The sequence below is a fragment of the Monodon monoceros genome, unplaced genomic scaffold (genome assembly GCF_005190385.1).
Source record: "Monodon monoceros isolate NGI ecotype Baffin Bay Population unplaced genomic scaffold, NGI_Narwhal_1 Super_Scaffold_18, whole genome shotgun sequence".
Taxonomy (NCBI): Eukaryota; Metazoa; Chordata; class Mammalia; order Artiodactyla; family Monodontidae; genus Monodon; species Monodon monoceros.
In genome coordinates, this window is record NW_021703774.1 from 111,155,575 (window position 1) to 111,164,271 (window position 8,697).

At 36.7% G+C, this 8,697-nt stretch overlaps 1 pseudogene; it reads left to right on the forward strand.

The window, feature by feature from the left end:
• Positions 1 to 3,008: 3,008 nt before the first annotated feature.
• On the forward strand, positions 3,009 to 3,480 carry LOC114897952 (annotated as a pseudogene).
• Positions 3,481 to 8,697: the final 5,217 nt, after the last annotated feature.

The following is an 8,697-nucleotide window of genomic DNA, read 5'->3' on the forward strand; positions in this document are numbered from 1 at the left end:
GAAAACTTATGTCTACACGAAAACCTGCACCTGGATGTTTATAGAAGCTTTATTCATAATTGCCTAAACTTGGAACAACGAAGATGTCCTTCAGTACATGAATGAAAAATAAACTGTGTTACATCCAGACAATGGAAAATTATTCAGCACTCAAAAGAAATGAGCTATTAAGCCATGGAAAAACATGAAGAAAACTTAAATGCATATTACTAAGTGAAAAAGCCAGTCTGAAAATGTTACATAATGTATGATTTCAATTACATGATATGCTGGAAAAGGCAAAACTGAGGAGACGGTAAAAAGATCTGTAGTTGCCAGGGGTTGGATGTCATAAATTTGTCTGTACCTATAGAGTGTACTACATCAAGAGTAAACTGTAAACTATGGACTCCAGGTGATGATGATGTGTTGATATAGGTTCATTAGCTGTAACACATGTACCACTCTAGTGGAGGATGTTGGAGAAGGCTATTTATATGTAAGTTCAGAATGTATATGGGAAATATCTGTACCTTCCTTTCAGTTTTACTATGCATCTAAAACTACTCAAAAAATTGTCTTAAAACACACACACAGGCTTCACTAGTGGCGAGGAGTTTGAGAGTCCGCCTGCCGATGCAGGGGACACAGGTTCGTGCCCCGGTCTGGGAAGATCTCACATGCCGCGGAGCGGCTGGGCCCGTGAGCCATGGCCACTGAGCCTGCACGTCCGGAACCTGTGCTCCGCGACGGGAGAGGCCACAGTGGTGAGAGGCCTGCATACCGCAAACACACACACACACACACACACACACACACACACACACGCCGCATGATTGTACTTATAAAAGGTTCAAAACTATTCCTTGGCATTACAGAATGATATTGGTTACCTTTAGTGCAGAGAACTGAGACAGTGGTTGGGAAGGGACAAGAGATATCTTCTTTAGTACAAGTCACATTGTATTTCTTGACCTTGATGATAGTCTCCTGAGTTTTTTCATTTTGTGATGATTCATGGGGTTTTACTCCATGATATTTATACTTCAATTTTTTTTTAATGAAAAAATAAAGAAGTAAGTAATCCAGAGTCCCTGTTCCCATTTTACTCTCTCCAAGTAGGAACTATTGTTTAACTCCTATTCTTGATTATAACCTAAATTTAGGCTTTAAATTTAGAGTATGGCTAAACAGAATAGAAAGTTAAGAGTGAGAGATCCATGCTGAAATCAAGGTCACAGGATATGAAAGAATATAAATGAAGTAAATGATTGTTATCTTGGGCCAAAATCCAATATATACATAGGAAAATGTACTTATTTTAATTTCCAGGGATTCTGGAAAATGTGGCAGCATAGGCAGTTTAAAGTATACAGGATATTACTTATCACGTTTACATTCCCACTACAATAATTTTTATTGGGGAACATGGGTTTATATAATTTCTTTTGGAAAAAGAGTTCAGTTGTAATCAGAGAAAATTATGTTAGTATTCATTTGAATGTGTGAACATTTAATATTGACCATACAAAATTTTCAGTGGGGGCTTAAAATGTGATATATGAAGGAGTTTAAGTACAATACATTTAATAACATGAACATTCGCTGTTTTACTAGCAAGAACTAAGTTTTCCTCATCTATACAACACACTTAGCAGTGTTAATGTTCTTTTCCTATGGCTACAAATAATCTTCAGAAAAACTTTGTAAAATTCCTCATCGTAGTCAATCTAGTGCTGACACTTAGGTAGTTAAGTATGACTCATTTCATGGGAAAATAATCATTCTCTTAAACTTCCTGGACAAAGTACAAAATCTCCTCTGTGGGAGAGAGAAAGAAATCTATGCAAGACTTATTATGTTAAAGGAGGTGAATAAAAGGACCCTTGGCAATTTTCACCTCTGAAGAAGATGTCTGTTTATTGTTTGACATTTTCTTGACAGTCAGTTATTGAGATATAATGTGGAAACTTGGCAAAAGATGCATAGAATATTTTTTCTAAATTGTTGTTTATTGAACTTCACGCTTTGTGTCAAACAGCTGGAGGCTAGGGGAAGGATATGAAGCCTTAAAGAAGACTGGCTCTGATGTGACTTTGCCTTTGCCTCTATCAAATAGCAAAATAATGAATTATTATGGGTAATAGAGGACAATAATGGTTATTGAAAGATGGAAGATTCCTTTTACCTGGTCTACAAGAGCTTTAATTCTGAAAAGCCTTTGCCATGTACAGAAAGAAGTCCTATGGAAATTCAAATCACAGAACCTGATCACATTTGTTAAAATACAGTTCTAAGACATGTCTAAAGGGTCAAGCATAAATGGAGATTCTAAATATTTATTTAAGAATCTCTCATTTTCCCACAATTTCTCCTAGTTTATTATATGTCTAAGATGTCCTTAAAGCTCTCATTAGGGCCACGAGCAGTCAGTCACTATGGTCAACTATAGACCATGTATGTATATAACCTATGTAGCAGGAAATCAAAAGCATTTGTTGTTACTTAAGTCCCCTTTCCAACCTTTGCCATCATTTTAATTTTCTAACTTTATTTACTGTTGTGATTCTAACCTAGTGCATTATATTTTTGTAGTTATCTTTTTAAACAATAGACAAAACTTATGCAAGCTGGATTTTAACTTGTAGGTAAGGAAACTGAAGATCATATGTCACATATTTGGATTATAAGTGATGCAGTTGGAGAAAACATTACTTGAGTCAAAGTCCATCTGATTCCAGAGCAAATGTTTATCCAGTACTTCACTACTTGACTCCCACAGCATTCTCCTTCAGGAAATTTTTAAAAAGATTAAGAAACCAAAAAACCTCTTACCGACTGCTAAAACTGCATATCAGTTATGTTATTTTGTGACCACTGGCATCTAAATGTGACATGGCTAATCTTAGGAGTACCATCCAAGTTGTGGAATGGGTTAAACTAAGTGCTTTGGGTGGTCACAAACTCATTATTAAGTTTATACACTAGAAACAAATAGATTGGCTGGACTTTGAGGACAGTGATACAAGATGGCAGCCCCTACAAGTTCAAGAATAGAAGCCCCTCATGTTGGAAGAATTCAAAGAATACCAGAAAACAGTAGGAGATGGCACAGTTAGCTGGGGTCTAGAAGATGACACACATGACACAAAATGGACAGGGATGCTAATTCGGCCTCCAAGAAAAATTTATGAAAACTGAATATTCAGCATAAAATAGAATGTGGACCTAAATACTCAGAAGAACCTTCCCTTTGTGAGATTTATAACAATAATATGAATGGAGTTAATAGTTCTAATGGAGTGATGAACTCAAGAGCCATATCTGCTGTCAAAATGGCAGAATTCCTATAGCATCAAAGTTGTCCTATAAGAGCTTTGGCACCTAAGAGTGTTGAAAGAACATATGAAACTCCCTCAGCCACACAAACAACCCTCCCCCTCTATTCTATTTAAACTGTTTTCATTTCACAGCAGTAAATCTTCTAGATATGTCTTGTAGACCTTAAAGTTGTAGAAAGGAAACTCACATTCAAAGCAATTTATCTTAAGATCCTATAAGTGATACTAACTTTTTGTTCATTTGAAATATATAAATTGTGCTATAACATGTAATCCTGTCAAGTGTAACCACTAATCCATTTAGTTGAACTTTTGGATTAAGAAAATATATTTAAATTGATTTCCATTAGAACCGGTGGGTCATACCTAACTCAACTGAGAAAAGAGACATCACACAATCACTTTGTTGCTGATTATATGGTCTGGGGTCTCTATGTTTTCTCCCTTCACCTCCTCCTGGATCCCCTGCCTCTTTCCTCTCTTTTCCTCTCCAGGTTGGGTGGTTTTTTTAGATGTTAAAATTTCAGGTCACAACCTGTGGGACTATTGTTGGGTGTATGAAGGTTCCTCTCTGTACCCCTGGTTTCTTTTATCTTTTTTTTTTTTTTAAGTCTTAAATTATGCCTACCTTCCCAATTATAGTCTTTTCCCCACTGTCCTCCATTACTGTTGGTGGAAGTATATATTGTACTCCCTATGCTGCCCTCTGAAATTGGCCTTTGATGAGGAATTCAGGAATTTTCCCATATCATCTTTCCCACACATTAAATAAAGAGTGCTACTTTTTCTTTTCTTCTCCTCAAGTTCCTTTTTGTACTGTCACCACCCAGAACTTTTCTTAATACTTCCTAGCTTTGAGTAGAAGCCATCAGGTAAGGTTGGAAAGAGTCTCTGACCTCCCTCATTTAGTTTTGGAACCACATTTAATTACTCTTCATCAGCCCCTGGGAAATGAGTATTAGGTCCTTAGCCCTGCCACTCTCTGCTGTCATCATTAGCTGATACATTTTTTTTTTTTTTTTTTTTTTTAGCCCAGGCTTTGATATAATGAAAAAAATCATCACCAATGTTATTCAGGTGTGCCAGCTCTTAAAGTCTTTGGTGATTAAACTTGGATAAACCACATGAATACACTTGTTAACACAAACAATCCCTCTGAATAAATTTTATTTTCCTGTAATTGCTTTTGCTTTTGAAAATTGTAGAAGTTTTACATTTTTAAGTTTTAAATTCTTCTTAAATTATAAAGTTTTAAATAACAGGTCTCTCATTTGGTCATCTTTGCAATTCATTTGTATCTAGTTTGGAATCTGACAACTGGAATGAAAAGAACCTTGAATTCAGTGCATGTTCTGTTTGTCATTATTCTCACCAGGGATTAAGAAAGAACCCAGTATGCATGACAGATTCCTGAAACTGGAGGGCTTGACTTCCTGGTAAATTGCTGCCACTCTTTTAGCCTCTCCATGTGTTCACTAACCCAGAAGTCTCTGAACCCTGCCCTTTTGGCTTTTATGGAGCCTTCATTAAATTGGCATGATTGATTAAATCATTGGTATTTTGTTATTAAGTCAATCTCCAGCTCCTTTTCCCTGTGGGTAAAGGGGCAGTGGGGTTTGAACTGAAAGTTACAACCCTCTAATCATATGGTTCCCCTGGCAGGCAGTCCAACATTTAGGGACTTTCCAAAAGTCACTTCTTTAATATAAAGTCAGGTGTGGTTGAAAGGGTCTTGTGAATAACAAGAGACACATTTATTGCTCTTATCATTTAGGAAATTCCAAAGGTTTTAGAAGTTCTCAGTCAGGAACTGGTATAAAGATGAAATATAGATTTCTTTATCATAAATCACAATATCATAACAATACTAGCTTTGTGCCAGGTTTATAATTTCTGTCAATCATTTATGATCAGATTCTTAAAATCAGAAATCCTCTACTTAGTGTTTAATTTTATGAATACTTGAAAATGATTTTTTTCATATAGGTGACTTTTGAACTTCTAGAAAACATATACTAGTTAAATAATTTGAAATGTAGGTATAGTTTCTTTTTTTCTCTTTTTGTATTTGGCATTCTAAATATACCAAAATAAAATAATCCAGGAGATATTCAAGATGATGGAGGAGTAGGTGGATGTGGAGCTCATGCCTCTCCACAGATGCATCAGGAATACATCTATAGATGTAACAGTTCTCACAGAACACTGGCTGAAAACTAGCAGAAGACCTTGGACACCAGAAAGGACTATAAAGATCCCTTCATAACTGGAAGGGAAGCATTTGAGGCTGTCAGAAGAGGGTGAAGCAGCAGATCTGGGCCAGACGGGACAGAGTAAGAAATACACAGATGGTCATCACCACAGCCCTACATGCCCCAGACAGGGACGTGTGTTCACAGGCTACCCCTCCAAAAGCAGAGACAGTGAGAGGACGTGTGTGCACTGGTCCGCATGGGGAAGCAGTAGGGATGGAGCCCGGCACCACCTCCTGGTTCTCCCTCCAGGGAAACCAGGAAAACAAGAACTAGCAAGAGCTTGACAAATGCCTGGCTTTGAATTGGAGACCATTCACCTGCCTATTGCTTCATTTTGGAAAATTCACTGAAAATAACTAAGAAAAAAAAATACTTGAAAGAAAGAAAACAAAGAACAAAATACCCCAGAATTCCTAAAGAACAGGTCCTGGAACTCTGGCTGGGTGTCAGGCCTGAGCCTCTGAGGTCAGAGAGCCAAATTCAGGACATTGGTCCACCAGGGACTTCCTGGCCCCACATAATATCAAATGGCGTAATGACTCCCAGAGATCTCCATCTCAACGCTAAGACCCAGGTCCACTCAATGACCAGCAAGCTACAGTGCAGGACACCCTATGCCAGACAACTAGAAAGACAGGAACACAAACTCACCCATTAGCAGAGAGCCTGCCTAAAATCATAATAAGTTCACAGACACCACAAAACACACTACTGGATGTGGTCCTGCCCACTGAAAGACAATAACCAGCCTCATCCACCAGAACACAGGCACCAGTCCCCTCCAGCAGGAAGCCTACACACTGAACCAAGTTACCCACTAGGGGCAGACACCAAAAACAAAGGGAACTACGAACCTGTAGCCTGCAAAACAGAGACCCAAAACATGGTAAGTTAAGCAAAATGAAAAGACAGAGAAATATACAGCAGATAAAGGAACAAGGTAAAAACCCACCAGACCAAACAAATGAAGAGGAAATGGGCAGTCTACCTGAAAAAGAATTCAGAGTAATGATAGTAAAGATGATCCAAAATGTTGGAAATAGAATAGAGAAAATAAAAGAAACGTTTAACAGGGACCTAGAAGAACTAAAGAGCGAACGAACAATGATGAACAACACAATAAACGAAATCAAAAATTCTCTATTAGGAATCAATAGCAGAATAACTGAGGCAGAAGAATGGATAAATGACCTGGAAGATAAATAGTGGAAATAAATACTACTATATTCGAATTATAGGGTTCTCAGAAGAGGAAGATAAAAAAAAGGGGACTGATAAAATATTTGAAGAGATTATAGTTGAAAACTTCCCTAATATGGATAAAGAAATAGTTAAGTCCAGGAAGTTCAAAGAGTCCCATTCAGGAAAAATTCAAAGAGAAACACGCCAAGACACAAATTAATCAAACTATCAAAAATTAAAATACAAAGAAAAAATATTAAAAGGAGCAAGGGAAAAACAACAAATAACATATAGTGAAATCTCCATAAGGTTAACAGCTGATGTTTCAGCAGAAACTCAGTAAGCCAGAAGGAAGTGGCAGGACATATTGAAAGTGATGAAAGGGAAAAACCTACAACCAAGGTAACTCTACCCAGCAAGGATCTCATTCAGATTTGATGGAGAAATTAAAACTTTTACAGACAAGCAAAAGTTAAGAGAATTCAGCACCACAAAACCAGCTTTACAGCAAACGCTAAAGGAATTTCTCTAGGCAGGAAACACAAGAGAAGGAAAAGACCTACAATAATAAACCTAAGACAATTAAGAAAATGGTATAGGAACATACATATTGATAACTACCTAAAATGTAAATGGATTAAGTGTTCCAACCAAATGACAGAGACTGGCTGAATGGATACAAAAACAAGACCCATACATATGCTGTCTACAAGAGAACCACTTCAGACCTAGGGACACGTACAGACTGAAAGTGAGGGGATGGAAAAAATATATTCCATGCAAATGGAAATCAAAAGAAAGCTGGAAGATCAACACACATATCAGACAAAATAGACTTTAAAATAAAGACCATTATAAGAGACAAAGAAGAGCACTACATAATGATCAAGGGATCAACCCAAGGAGAAGATATAAAAACTGTAAATATTCATGCACCCAACATAGGAGCACCTCAATACATAAGGCAAATGCTAACAGCCATAAAAGGGGAAATCAACAGCAACACAATCATAGTAGGGGTCTTTAACACCCCACTTTCACCAATGGACAGATCAACCAAAATGAAAATAAATAAGGAAACACAAACTTTAAATGATACATTAAAAATGATAGACTTACTCGATATTTATAAGACATTCCATCCAAAAACAGCAGATTACACTTTCTTCTCAAGTGCTCATAGAACATTCTCCAGAATAATGATGTCTTGGATCACAAATCAAACCTTGGTAAATTTAAGAGAATTGAAATCATATCAAGAATCTTTTCTGACCACAAAGCTATGACACTAGATATCAACTACAGAAAAAAATCTGTAAAAAGTACAAACACATGGAGGCTAAACAATACACTACTAAATAACCAAGAGATCACTGAGGAAATCAAAGAGGAAATCAAAAAATACCTAGAAACAAATGACAATGAAAACACGATGACCTATGGGATGCAGCAAAAGCAGTTCTAAGAGGGAAGTTCAGAGAAATACAACCCTACCTCAAGAAACAAGAAACATCTCAAATAAACAACCTAACCTTACACCTAAAGCAATTAGAGGAAGAAGAACCAAAATTCCCCAAAGTTAGCAGGAGGAAAGAAGTCACAAAGATCAGATCAGAAATAAATGAAAAATAAATGAAGGAAATGATAGCAAAGATCTATAAAACTAAAAGCTGGTTCTTTGAGAAGATAAACAAAATAGATAAACCACTAGCCAGACTCATCAAGAAAAGAAGGGAGAAGACTTAACTGAATAGAATTGAAATGAAAAAGGAGAAGTAACAACTGACACTGCAGAAATAGAAAAGATCATGAGAGATTACTGCAAGCAACTATATGCCAATAAAGTGGAAAACCTGGAAGAAATGGACACATTCTTAGAAAATCACAGAAACAGAAAATATAAACACACGAATCACAAGCTCTGAAATTGAAACTGATTA